Below are 14,893 nucleotides of genomic sequence, written 5' to 3' on the forward strand. Positions count from 1 at the left end.
TCAACAATTGGATATTCAAGAAAAAGATGTATAATGCCATTAGTCATCAATTAAAGTACATCAATAAGCATTTGTATGATCAAGTAACAATTGTTCCTTTATGAAAACTATCAAAAAATATAAAAATGAGCAAAAGTGCATATTAAAATTATCTCAGAAAAACGCATAGGTCTATGAAGATTTCACATGAATGCAAGTCCAAACATTATGATCTTAATGTTACGTTGCAAAGTTTTGCTGCATATTTGATCAAACTTTTTAATTTTAATTCAACAAGATATCGACAGTTGGATATCAAAGAGAAATATAGATTATGAAGTAAGCCATCAGTTAATGTAAATCATTAGTCTACTGCGCATCATACAATTAGTTTTCAGACATTAAAATTGAAACAAAAATATCAACATTAGCAAAGGCTTAAAACCATTGAAACGTTAGAAAAATATATGAGTCTCTGGGTTTATGCGATAATTAAAGTGCTTCAAGCATGGCTAAAATTAGCAATATACTCTTGGTATACTTATTAGCTACTTTAAATAAATTAAACAAATACCTTTGTATGGAACCTTAAGATACAATTTTTTTCTGAGAATAGTAATTTGGACTCTATGTGGTTGATATGTTTTTCAAAATTATTTTTTTAAATTTTTAGACTCATTTATTTTCTTTAAGTTTGTTTATTTTGGAAATTTCAATCCCGAATCAACTTCATGATTAGATTTTTGTTCTTTTTACTTAGTGTATTCACAGCGAAAGTTAGGAAGTGATTATATTCAGAATTGATTAACCAATAAGTTTCAATATATGTATTCTTAATTCTAAAACTTTACAATCTTTTTTTTTCTTAAATGTTTTCGCAGTTCTGCAAAATGCAGAAAAATAAATACAAATGATAAAAGTAGTAGCGTTCCAAATTTCATTTTTCTCATTTGTATCAAGAATTTGCAAATCCTGTGAAAAATGTATGCTCAAAACTACAAGAATATGGTAAAAATTACCGTGTTTCTCGCTTTATGTCATTTAGTTATTTCTAACCTGCTAAAAAGTCAATATTTTCCTATAATAACAATATATTTTATTAGAGCTTCTGCACAGCAAAACAACAATGAAATTCCTCACAAGAAATTCCATACATTTGCTCCCAAAAGTTCGTTTTATAACTTGATTATATATTTTTAAAAGCAACTTGAAAAAAAGCAACATTACGATTTGATTACTTTAGACGCATATTCTTATTTCCTTTTATTTTGTGTAATATTTCAATATGCCCATTTGTATATTTTTATTTTTGTATCCCTAGAGTTTCGTAATTTTGCTTTAAAAAATTATATGAATCATTTCATATTTTATGAAATTCAAAGAGATTTTATAAAACTGAATAGTGACAAATTTCAGATAAATTTTTTGTATAAATAAGTTCTGACTATATTAATATATTTATTTCGAAAACTAATTTTTTCGAACAACTGAGCTTCAATTTTTTTATAGATTCAGTAAGTTTTTCTTTTCTTTTTCTTACGAGAAATTTTTTAGTTATGTCATACATTGCTTTCAATTTAAAATAATTTTTATCCTTGAAATATAAAAGTCACTGAACTTCACAAATTTTTTTTTCTTATGAAATGAAAATTATTTGTAAAAACTCAAAGATTGTGCAAACTCTTATACATTTACAAGTATAAACGGATCCAGTTTTTATCTCGCTTTTGTCTGAGTATCTTTTACTTTCTTCTGAACATTGATATATACAACGCGTTTATGGTTCTCAAGAACTAAAATATTAAATTAGTATTAAGTAGTTTTACGTAAGTATTTCATTATATATATATATACAGTAGGGAACCGATTATCCGGAACGATCGGGACCATCGCTATTCCGGATAACTGATTTTTCCGGTTTTCTGAATCGCTACAAAAAGCCGTTTTTTTATTGTTAAACCCAACTAAAAAAAATTTTTTTTTGGAAATAATCTTAAAAAGAAGAAAAACCGATGGAGCAACACTAACGATTATTTCCAAAATGATGGTAAGGTAAACATCTTTCAAAAAAGAACGAAAAATCCTCAAATTTCATAAGGAAAAAAAAAAATTTTTTTTTATAATGGTGGGAAAATTTAGCGAATTTCGTTCCGGTTTTTTGGTTTCCGGATAACGGGTTCTGTACTGTATATATATATATATATATATATATATACTACGTACGCAAATTATTAAAAGCCTCAATTTTAAGTAAAATATTTTTTAAAGCATTAATAATTTTTCTTACATGAAAATGAGCGATTTTTGAAGTTGCATTACTAATTGTTGGTTAATTGAAGTTGACATGAATGTTGCATGATTATTTCTTCCTTTTTTTTATAATTTTTGTGAACGGTGTTTTTTATTATTATGCAATAAAAAAATTGTAATGTTTTCAATGGTTGTGTAGCCTTTAATTCTTTCAGTAAAAAAAAAAAAAGTCTCGTTTTTCGTCTTGCACTTGTGTCAAAAAGAGGGGAGAACATATGAGCTTGTGACGGCACTAAGTCACGTGACTCAACTACCACTTCCGGAATCAACAAACGAAAATCGGAGCGGGTGGGGAGAAAAACACTACTGCCACTCACCTGCAGAAGTAAAAAGGAGCGCTTTGTTACTATAAAAAAGTCTTCTGAATCTGTCCTCCCGAGAAGTTGAGGATAAATGAATCTTCTTTCTTTCCAATTGTTCGCGATTTTATCGTCTGCTAGAATATTTCATTAAGTAAAAACGATAAGTCAATATTGAGACTCAACCGCTAGTTGTATTCTTTTCTAATGGAGATAATATAATGACATCTCATTTAGAGAAGTACCTGAATAAAATATCAAGGGGAAAAAATAATAAAAGAACTATCCTAGGTAGTTACTTTAAACGATGGAAGAATCGGAAGGATTGCTTCGTTCCATCATATGAACCGCTCGTTACTTAAAGATATGACGCCAAGGTCGCCAAACTGCCGCCATTACATTCTTTTTAAGAAAGAATGGGTTTAAGTTAAAATGATTATTTTATTTCTCTTTCAGATATTTATAAATCAATCAATGATGATAAAAAAAAGAGAGAGAAAAGTAACAGTAGACTGATAAAGTCAATAAATTTTGGAGATTCGATAAATTAGAGTTTACCTTCTTTCACATAATTTTGAGAATTTAGCAATATTTTTTAAACTAAATATAACTAATTTTTATCTTATCTGATGACGGCTGTTAAACATTTCAGAAATTTCTGATTTTAAAGATGTTTTTCAATCATATGAGTAAAACGATATAAATTACTTAAAAAACAGTAAAGAAGTTAGATATAATTTTGGAGAAATCTCCACGTAGCTGGAAGCATCGTTTATTGACAACTATGTAAAATGTTCAAGGTTGTTGATACTTGAAATTTCAGTTTAAAATACTTAAAAAAGTACTGCTCGACTAAACTTAAGCGAATGGCGTTTGTAAAAACTTTAAAGTGGTTTGGACGCAATCCAACGTCTTAGTTACGAAAGTTTTCATCAGTGTAAGGTAAAATAAAATTTTAATACACACTTTTATATTTTAACACAATTATCTAGTTTTTTTAAAAAAAAAAACAGAACAAAAATTTCCTTTTTAAGGCGTTTTAGTTTTGACCACATACATAAGGTTAAATTTCGCTACTACATTGTAAAAAATTCCGGATCAAATTATAAAAAAAATTTACAGGCACTCATAGTGAATGTATTTTTGACCGTAAAATTTTATGAAACATAAAGTTTGATTCACTGTAATTTTTTCTGTAATATTTACTGTAAAATCACTGAAATCAAATAAATATTACTATAAAAATTACGGAATAAAATTTTATGGTAAAATTTGATTTTATGGATGCTACGATCAGGATGCCCAGAACTTTTTACCGAAATTTGATCCAGAAATTATACAGTATAATTTATTGCATGATTTTAAAAAATTAACTTGAATTATTTTTTTTTGGCAAATTTTGTGCTACTATTAATCATTAAGCAATTAGGAATACTTTGAAACAGAGTTGAAGGCCCTGATCCGGTTTTTTTTTTAAATTTTTTAAATAATCTTTTATTTAGTTCAGAACTTTACTTTTTCATACTATTTCAAAATGTTTAAAATTGTAATACTTTTTTACTTTTTAAAATGAAGAAAATTATGAATGATGCATTGTTTTTTATGGAATATATTTTCTTATAGAAATACTGTTCCCAGACAGAATACAGCACATGCGCAAACAAAGATAGTCCAAGCAAAATGTCCGTAAAGCACTTGTATGGCACCAAAACCAAGAAAATAAAAAAATAACGAGACTATTATTACCTTTAAATATTAATAGTTTTTGATTTTTCACAAAAACCTACAAACCTACGCAAATTTAAATATCCGAGAATAAGGAAAATATTTTTTTCAAGCAATTATGAAAAACGGATTAGGTTTGTTTTAAAATAAAACAAAATGAATTAAAGCTCAATTTTTCATCCGGTTTTCTGGTTTAAAAACCAGATGAAAGTTTGAGCTGGTTTTATAACAAAATGTCTCTCGCGCTCAGAACGCAGAATGCTTGTCAATCTCTGATCCGATAGTGAAAACAGTATTACTTGAAACCGAAATAATGATTGAAAATTGAGCTGGATTTAAAACAATTTGTCTCGCTTTTAGTACATAGAATAATTAGTAAAAATGCTACAATGAACTACTAAAATAAAATATAATATTTTTCCAAATTTTTAAAACGACAATTAATTTTTTCTATAACAAAATGTCTCGCGTTAAGCACGTAGAATTATTACTTATCTCTATCTTAGTTGGTAAAAGTACTGCTTAAAACCGAAATAATGATTGAAAATGGATTGAGCTGGATTTAAAACAATTTGTATCGCTTTTAGTATATGGAATAATTAGTTAAAATGCTGCTATAAATTATTGAAATAAAATATAATATTTATCCAAATTTTTAAAGCGACAATTAATTTCTTCTACAACAAAATGTCGCGCGTTAAGCACGCAGTATTATTACTTATCTCTATCCTAGTTGGTAAGAGTACTACTTAAAACCGAAATAATGATTGGAAATGAATTGAGCTGGATTTAAATCAATTTGTCTCGCTTTCAGTATATGGAATAATTAGTTAAAATGCTGCTATAAATTATTGAAACAAAATATAATATTTATCCAAATTTTTTAAACGACAATTAATTTCGTCTATAACAAAATGTCTCGCGTTAAGCACGTAGTATTATTACTTATCTCTATCCTAGTTGGTAAGAGTACTGCTTAAAACCGAAATAATGATTAAAAATGGATTGAGCTAGTTTGAAAACAATTTGCTTCTCGTTTAGTATATGGAATAATTATTTAAAGTGATGCTATAAACTATTGAAATAAAATATAATATTTATCCAAAATTTTTAAACGACAATTAATTTCTTCTATAACAAAATGTCTCGCTTTAAGTACGTAGAATTATTACTTATCTCTATCTTAGTTGGTAAGAGTACTGCTTAAAACCGAAATAATGATTGAAACTGGATTGAGCTGGATTTAAAACAATTTGTTTCGCTTTTAGTATATGGAATAATTAGTTAAAATGCTGCAATAAATTATTGAATTTATTCAAATTTTTTAAACGACAGTTTATTTCTTCTATAGCAAAATGTCTCGCGTTAAGTACGTAGAATTATTACTTATCTCTATCCTAGTTGGTAAAAGTACTGCTTAAAACCGAAATAATGATTGAAAATGGATTGAGCTAGTTTAAAAACAATTTATTTCGCGTTTAGTATATGTATTAATTAGTTAAAATGTTGCTATAAACTACTGAAATAAAACATAATATTTATCCTAATTTTTTTAATCTACAGTTAATTTCTTTTAATATTTCGTACACAAAACAGATGAAACAAACGAGCATCATATTCAGAGTTTTAAAAAAAGCGTCATTTTTATCCGTAAATATTTTACGTTCAACGCAAGTAAAGAAATTATTATCTCCAATTGAAATATGCTGGTATTTTATTCTAGAATTGATAGAAAAATTTTGTATCATTGTAGGAAAGACATTACTAAAAGAGAAGGACCTAGGAGAGAAAAGATAATAATTTTCGTATTCTTTCCGTAATCATAATCGATAGAGGGGACGTTCTACTCTCTCAAACTCCAAAATGAAATAGGTTTCCAATAAAAATTGAATCGAAACAAATGCCGGCCTAAAATCCATTCACTCTTTTCCCAAAACCTGCTACTTCTGTTGAAGTACAACGACACAATCTTTTGTTCCTCGTCCCGTTCTTTTATCAGAATATGTTTTCCGATAGAAACAATCTACTAATAGATTTTTTTTTTCATAAAAAATTGCGTTTCTTGTAAACGTTGTATTTATTTCTGGTTAATGATATGCATGCGTTAAAAATTCTTGAGCCCGTAGCGATAGGATTTTTCGAAGGATTAGGGGAAGAAAAAAAATTTTCTAAAAAAAAATAAAATAAATAAAGACAAAGTTGGTCGTTAGAATAATTTTTTTTTTCAGCGCTGAGCATCGAATTTCAAAAGACGAAGTCCGCCGTAATTAAAGATATTTAATAATGCATAATAAATTAAGTAAAAAAAAACTGTGTTGGGGAAAATGAAATAGAACGATGAAAAAAAAACTTTTTTTGAAAGAAAAACTTGAAACTACTCATGCGAGGAAAAAAAATCTAATATATCGTTATCTTCAGCCCCCCAATACCCCCTCACATTTTGCAAATAGAGTTGGGGAAGAGGGGGAGAAGGGACTTTAAATCTTCTGTCGTTTAAAATTAAAATGTACTTTTTTCCCCTTTCTCCCTAAAGTTACAATTCTCCCCTCGAATTTTGGAGACCTCATTCATTTTTCTGACGATGATTCATTCTTTGTCCCCCTTTTATCCCTCGCATAAAGAAGAAAAAAAAAGTGTTGGTTGAAATTTATATAAGGTATAGTGTATAAAGGGGGATCGTGCTATTTCGATGACGTAAAAAAAGTACTGGTTGAGGCCGTAGACAGTATTTGATTGCAGGACGAGGCATACTCCCGCCCTAGACAGATGGCTCAGTATTCCAGAAAAACACCGTTCCCTCAATTTAACTTCTTTAGCAGCTCTTTTTTTGAAGATGCATTTTGTCACGACTTCTTTAAATAGATTGATTTCGTGTTTTTCTCAGAATTGTAGAAACCTTTTGTAATTCTTAACTGCTTTAGTAATAGGTACCCCATTTCGCGTCTGTTATTCATAAAAAAATATGATGCTTTAAAGTTTACAAAAAAGCTCTTAAATATTAGAGGCTTTTTTCTATCGACATCTGCAAATAATTATTCATATATATATACAAGTTCAAAATGAAGATAAAACAAAGGAAAATAAGAGACATATGAAAAAGGGGGGGGGGAATAATAATAAAAAAATAACAAACAACAGATTTAAAAACAGAAAGGATGATATTTTTTAAAAAGAACGAAAAAAAAGGTATAATCTTTTCATCAGCTCACACGATTATAGCCGCAAAAAAGAGTGCTTTCTGATATTGTATCAATATAGCCAAAGCAAAATATATTAATACAATAGTGTGAGGAGCACTCAAAAAATAGAACACAATAAGTAAAAATAACACGTAAAAACAGAAAATAAAATAAAATAAAAAGAAAAAAACAGAATAAAACACAATCTATAAAGCGAGTAGCGAAATCAGATGTACTTACATGAACGGGAAATTTTTCAAGAATGATTTAAAAATATTTTCGCAACAAGATTGCCAGATCACAAAATATGAAAACAAAAGGGCAAATTGAGTGTAACTANTTTTTTGTCTTTGGATGTTAAAGTATTGGCACACTCTCAACATAAAAACATGTTGCCGCAACTAGAGTATCTGTTATATATATATATTGAAAATTAGTAGATTTTTTGATATTTTGAATTTGTTGATAAACATCATACACAAAAATTTTTACTGGTAATTCAAATATTATAGAAAACTTAGAACTTATTAATTTAATGATAAAAGGCACAAAATTTAGTAAATCAAGTACAGTTATATGGTTCAACTTTACACCATATTAGCATACTGCAAATTTGAGCAATATTATGGTATCAAAATTTCTAACAGCGTAATTGAAACAATTGAGAAAATATAGTTGACTTTTTTTTTTTAAAAAAAAAAGTGGTTCTTAAGTTAAAATATACCCAAAAGTTGAAAGACAAACAAGCAATAAGGAAATTTGTGCGGAATCGTGTTTGTTTAAATGGGACTAATCATCGCATAAATCACATAAAAATGTGAGCAGCAAGTAATGCTCTTAAAAATTCCTAAGTCCTTCTCAAAGTTGTCTTTTGTTTCTTATGACCTTAAAACGTGAAAGACTTTATAGAAATATTCTAATTATAAAAGAAAAATTCTAATTTTAAAAGAAATATTTATTAAAAAGACAATTCATAAGAATGCTGCAAGATTTTGTTATTTTCCTTCAGTAATAAAAACCAACCCTCCAATCTTAAAATTTAAAAAGCAAAAATTCACAGCCTGCATTTACTTAAAATTCATTTTTGTGAATTTAAATACGATCCAGACACATTTGTATGGCAAGCAGCTCATTTACTTGAATTAAAAAAATACGAAAAACTTATCGTTCCATTATCTTTTACAACTGAAAAAGTCGTTAAGGTAGAGAAAATAAATAAATAAATGGAAATATTGTCATTATAAATAATTTTCATGCCTTTCGTCGCAGTAGAAATTTGCGAAAAAATTGTGGTTAGTCATTTTACAAACCAGAACACGTACTAACTCGTCTAGTCTGAAAGAAGAACTTAGAAAATGATATTCAGTCTAAAGAATAAAAATGAACTTGAAACAAACCGCTTCTTTAGAAATATGTTGTTATATCGTTTATTATGACTTCGCTTCTGTTGAGTTCAACAGTTGCTAAATCAGAATGATAAGAAGCGAGACTATTCTATATCATTTAAATGCGTGATAATGTCCATTAAAAGAAGAAATATATCTACATTGATCTTGGCAGTTCAAAAAGCCGGACACTTTGTTTGCTTTTAGAGAATAAAATCCCATTTCTGTTTATTTTAGATTAACTAAAATGTTTCAAAAATCACACTCATTTTGTTTCTCAGACTAATTATTGATTTTTTTTAAAATCGAAGATCGAATAAAAAGAAAATTTAAGTTTAAAAACTTATTAATAATTATTATAAGCAATTAGATTTAGAATTATCAACAGCAGTTTGTCAGCAAATATTATAATGACAGGATTTTTTTTTATTTCAAAACAAAAGTTTAACAATTTATATGAAAAAGATTCTGATCCTTTACTTACTGAAAAACTTACGAAAGTAATTGCATTTATCCACTTGTAAGCATTAATTATGAATTAAAAAACGGAATAAAAAGAAAGCTGTCATTTATTCGAAAATGTTTCTTAAAGATTTTTCAAAATATAAAGCAGAAAAGAATGTACTAAATTAATTACCATTTAGCACATTATCTCTGCTTTATATTTTGCGCTTTATATTTGCACTTAGGAATTAGTTGCCATTTAGTACATTTTTTGTGCTTTAAGTCACACCGTCAAGGCGTCAACGCGCAACTACAACGTCAGCAGATAGTAGTCATGCATATAGTCGATCTATTATACTTAATTTTATTTTTAAAAAAAAAAAAACCTTCACACATAGAATAAAAATTAGTTTGATAATATTTATTCAATACATAGTTTAATTCATCTAAATTTTTATCTTCTTTTTAAATAAAATTCAAATTGTTTAGGTGGTATCAGTAGTTTATCTTTATTTTAACATTTTTCTTTTCAATGAAAAATAATTAAGCCGGTGTAGTAACATAGCATTGTTAAAAATTGGTGAAATTCACCTTTCCAGTGAACTTAAAACAAATTAAATTATGTTAATATATATCCTATTAACAATAAATGTATAAAGGATCCATAAAGAAATATTATTTATATATAAAAAAAAGTAAAAATTTTCCCTAAGAAACAGGGGAGAAGCCTTTCACGAATTGAATAAAAATCTTTTAATAATCATAATATTTATATGAACATTAAAAAAAATTTGATAAAAAACGATGCTTGGAATAAAATGGGTTTAAAACTTTAATACTGGAATCAAAGTTTCAGACATATAAAATTATTGTTTTTCCATTTGCAAGAGTATATTGCATATTTTCATTATTATGTGTATTTAATGCGTTATTCCACTTTTAAGAAGTTAATGCAATCGAATTTATTTATAATACACCAGTAAAATGAATGACAAAATGCAGTCGCGAGCATTAATACCCTTAAAATTTATTTTTATTAGCGAGAATATTTTTTTTCATATTTAAATAAATACCTTTAAAGAAATTGGTACTTTCTCTTAGTTCTCGTCTTTCGAAACAGATGGAAGATAACATTAAGATAAAGTAAGACAAAGTTGCCTTTACCTTAAGATAAAGTTATCGTGTAAATAAAATATTGTTAAATTTTCTTTAATGTCTGGCACATAAAAGAATTTGTTATCTTTTACTGCTGACTGCGAGTTGTTTTAGAATAAATTTTAAACGATTCCATGCGTTTAAACTTAATTTTTTTTCTATTTTTATATTTACTAAAGTCGATTTTTTAAAATTATGCAACTTTTTTGTTTTATTTATTCAAAATTAATTTTAGTCTTTTAGCTTCAAATGGATGTCTTAGTTGCAGGAACCCAAAAATAACGGTATTATTGCAGACAGAAGTCGTAATATAGTTTTGAACACAAATGCTGCGAGTTATTTTTCAGTGATAAACAGTGCCACAAATAAAGAATAAAAATATTTCAAAGAGTGAAAAAAATTGTAAAACTAATCTTAAACACAAATTATTTGTAATTATTTTTTTTACCCAAACGTTCCAGCTCCTCATTAAAAAAAGGAGAAAAAAAGTAATTATCTCTATTGATAAAAAAACTACTTTTTACCTAAGTGGCTTCCCAGTTTGTTGAAATAAACGAAAAATTTTTATAAATTCGCAATTTTTAATAATTTAAAGCTATGAATTGTGTTCTTTAAATTCTGCGCGGAAAATAGTCTAATTAATAACTTAAACAAGAAAGATTACAACACATAATATTAAACTTTAATTAAAAAATAATAATAAAAAATGTCATTTTATTAGCAGTAGTTATATTTAAAAAAAAGAAGAAAAATGCAATATTATTTTTCTTATTCTTCTTTTTCTTATGCGTGAAAATAAATATTGCACGCTGAAAAATTCCTGGTAGCAGGACAAATTTTCATAAACCAATATGTTATAAAATATAAATTGCTTCTATGAAACAACATAAAGTCAATTATTGTTTTTAATTTAATATTATAAACAATAAATAAGGAACAAAAAACCAATCGGAAAGCAATGTTAAATTTATCAACTTCAAAGATGGAACTCAGTACAAACAATGACGTCATCTGAGTTGGAAGGAGTTAAGGTGAATATTAAGAATATTTTATTTGCGTGTGGTGTTTCCACCAAAAATGTTCAGGTTCTTTTTGTTGAAAAAAAGTGGCCAAATTATACCTATTACAGTTGATTAGGCGCCAGCTACGATCTAATAGTGTTCAGATGCTCAGGTTCTTTTTTTTTAAAAAGAAGTGGCTAAATTTTACTTAGTACAGTTGATTGGGCTCCACCTACAATCTTTTAGGCGCCTTGGCGTTCGGGCGTCTGAAATTTGCAGACCCCGGCATATAATACCTATATATTATTTGTCCTGACATTTTTGATTAAATATTTTTTTCCATCAAGTTTCATAGACATTAAAGCTATGTAATTTAATATAACTCTTATCGTAGTTGAATAAACTTAAAAACTCATTTTATATTCCACGCACTCTAAAATTTTACAGAAGTTCGAGTCTTAAAAGAGACTCGCGGTTTTTTTAATTTTCCTTCTTGTTTAGTAATGCAATACGATGCTTTATCGACGTAAAAAAATAAAGAGAACAGAAAAATCCTTATCTTCAGTTAATCCATGTAACTCCGATCGCAAAAAAATTGTGCTGTTGTTGACATTTTAGAGATTGTTGATGTCATATGACATCCTTAAAGCAAATGGAGATGGCAAAATCAAGAAAAATCGAAAGTTTAACCCTTTCAGGTACATTTCACAGCTATAGGTTATCTGATTAAGGATGATATGCCATTGGAAGAAAATAGCCTAAAGCAATCATATTTTTTTGATTATTTAACTTATTCTAGAGCTCCAATATCTCTTTTACAGAAATATCATTTGACTGGTTCATATTTTGCTGGTTTTTGATAAAGGATATTTTTATGAATAATAACTGTGTTGAGAAGAAACTTAAGAAGGTCATTGTTGGAGTTATTATTCATAACATGATGGATTCTTGTCGAAAACGGGTATTTTAGATGCACTTTAGATAAATTTGATATGATATGTATGGTTATTGACGTTAAGAGGTAAAATTAATTTTTAAATACGATTAGATGTTTTAAAATTTTGTTTTCTTCTGACTGAACTCAACCATCAAAAGAGAAATGACGGAATACGCTTTTATTCATCTAGTTTCTTATTTAAAAAAAAAACTGTTTTCGTTTATTAAACGTATTCTACAGCTCCAATAGCTCTTTTACAAAAATATCATTTGACTGGTTCACATTTTGCTGGTTTTTGCTAAAGGTTATTTTTATGAATAATAACTGAGAATTAACGTAATAAGGTCATTGTAGGAGTTTTAATTCATTACATGATAGATTCTTGTCAACAACTGGTGTTTCAGATGCACTTTAGATAAATTTTATATGATATATATTGTTATTGACGTTAAGAGGTAAAATAAATTTAAAAGTACGTTTAGATGTTTTAAATTTTTTTTTACTTCTGACTGTACTCATCCATTTAAAAAAAAAAAAAAAAAAAAAAAAAAAAAANAAAAAAGAAAAAAAAAACGGAATACGCTGTTATTCATCTAGTTTCTTTTTTACAAAAAAACTGTTTTCGTTCATTAAACATATTCTACAGCTCCAATTACTCTTTTACAGAAATATCATTTGACTGGTTTACATTTTGCTTGTGTTTACTTAAGGATAATTTTATGAATAATAACTGTGTACAGAATTAACGCAAGAAGGTCATTGTAGGAGTTTTAATTCATTACATGATAGATTCTTGTCAACAACGGGTGTTTTAGATGCACTTTAGATACATTTTATACGATATATATTGTTATTGACGTTAAGAGGTAAAATCAATTTAAAAGTACGCTTACATGTTTTAAAATTGTTTTTTCTTCTTGACTGAACTCAACCGTCAAAAGAAAGTATAGACAGAATGTGCTTTTATTAATCTTGTTTAACCTTTACAAATAAACTCATATTGCAAACTTAATTTACAGTATCTTTAATATCATATAAAATGCAAAGTAATAGCTAGTAAGAAAGGAAAAAATAAATCCTTATATTTTAGAGTTTTAATTCTATTTTTCCGATAAAATCATTCTAATACAATTATGCGATCAATATTTTAGTATTTTAAACATGTTTTTTCTTTTTTGTTTCCGCGTAAGCTATGTTAAGAAAATTTTAACAATAAACAACATTTAGCTGATACATTTAATTAATAAAAGAAAATTTAAACGCAGTCAAAGCACTGTAGTAAACTAACTATCTAAAATTAATAGTCTCTTAGACATTAAAAAAGAAAATCCACGAAAGTTCTAAGAATTATCTAGCACTATTTTTCCTCTTTCTCTTCCTAATAAATTAACACTTTTGTCTCCATCCTTTAATGACAAATAATGCTGTTGAAAGATATTTTACCACCAAAAAGTTTTAATAACGAGAAAAATATTAAACTTTTTACCAAAAAATCCCAGATAGCAAGATTATAGAAGATGAGTCTCCATCACCAAGAAAAATTGAAAAGCAACAGTTAGAGTGCCATAAACTCGAAGAACAAATATAATATTAAACTATATGACCCTTAGGGTGTTCCGTAAAGACTGCCTTTAATATATATTATTAGAAACCTTATCGAAAATTAAAACTAAAAAGTTTATATATATTAGAAGTCGGAAACTAATATGTATGCAAAGAAAAAGATAAAATGCTATCAAAGTCTGACAAATCACATTTACAGGAAGGTAAATGTTATTCAAAGCAAGTCAGGTTTGATTGTGCTGGAAAACGCAGTGGAGTTGAATGACAATCTATCAAAACACCTTCAAGTTTAAATTTCCAATTAAACCTGCTCTGGTGCTTATTACATTCGCCTTACTCTACTGTGATTAAACAAATTTTGAGAGAGTTTTTATATTTTCCTAGATTTAATAATAATATGCCTTGTTTAAGAACAATTTCATTTAACATTGATTGATGAGTTTTAAGTTGCAATTTACTGAATCTGCTCCCAACCAATAGTAGTCACCTTACATTTATCGGGCTGAGAAGACCCTTTTTACAAAGAATTATCTGGAATTGGCTTTTTAAGAAGAAAAAAATATTTAAAAAAATTATTTTCTTCGCATTTTTTTCTATTATCATGTATGATGTATTTAGATTAAATGATAAATTATGTTTTAAAATTATTATTTTTTTAAGATTTTCTTGGATAAATTAATTCGCCAATTCAAACGTTTCTTTGCCTATGAATTTTAACACTCGGTAATTGTTAATTAAATTTATGAACAGCTGGAAACTGAAAAGAGTGGTAAATAATTGGTATGGACTTGTAAAGAATACAGAAGAGTTTTATAACGTCAGGAGATTCAGGGCTCACGAATTATCACTTCCTAAACATACGGAGAACATTAATTTCCTTTACAAAAATATTAGAACAGAACAAAATATTCATATT

Source organism: Parasteatoda tepidariorum, chromosome X1 (genome assembly GCF_043381705.1).
Source record: "Parasteatoda tepidariorum isolate YZ-2023 chromosome X1, CAS_Ptep_4.0, whole genome shotgun sequence".
Lineage (NCBI taxonomy): Eukaryota > Metazoa > Arthropoda > Arachnida > Araneae > Theridiidae > Parasteatoda > Parasteatoda tepidariorum.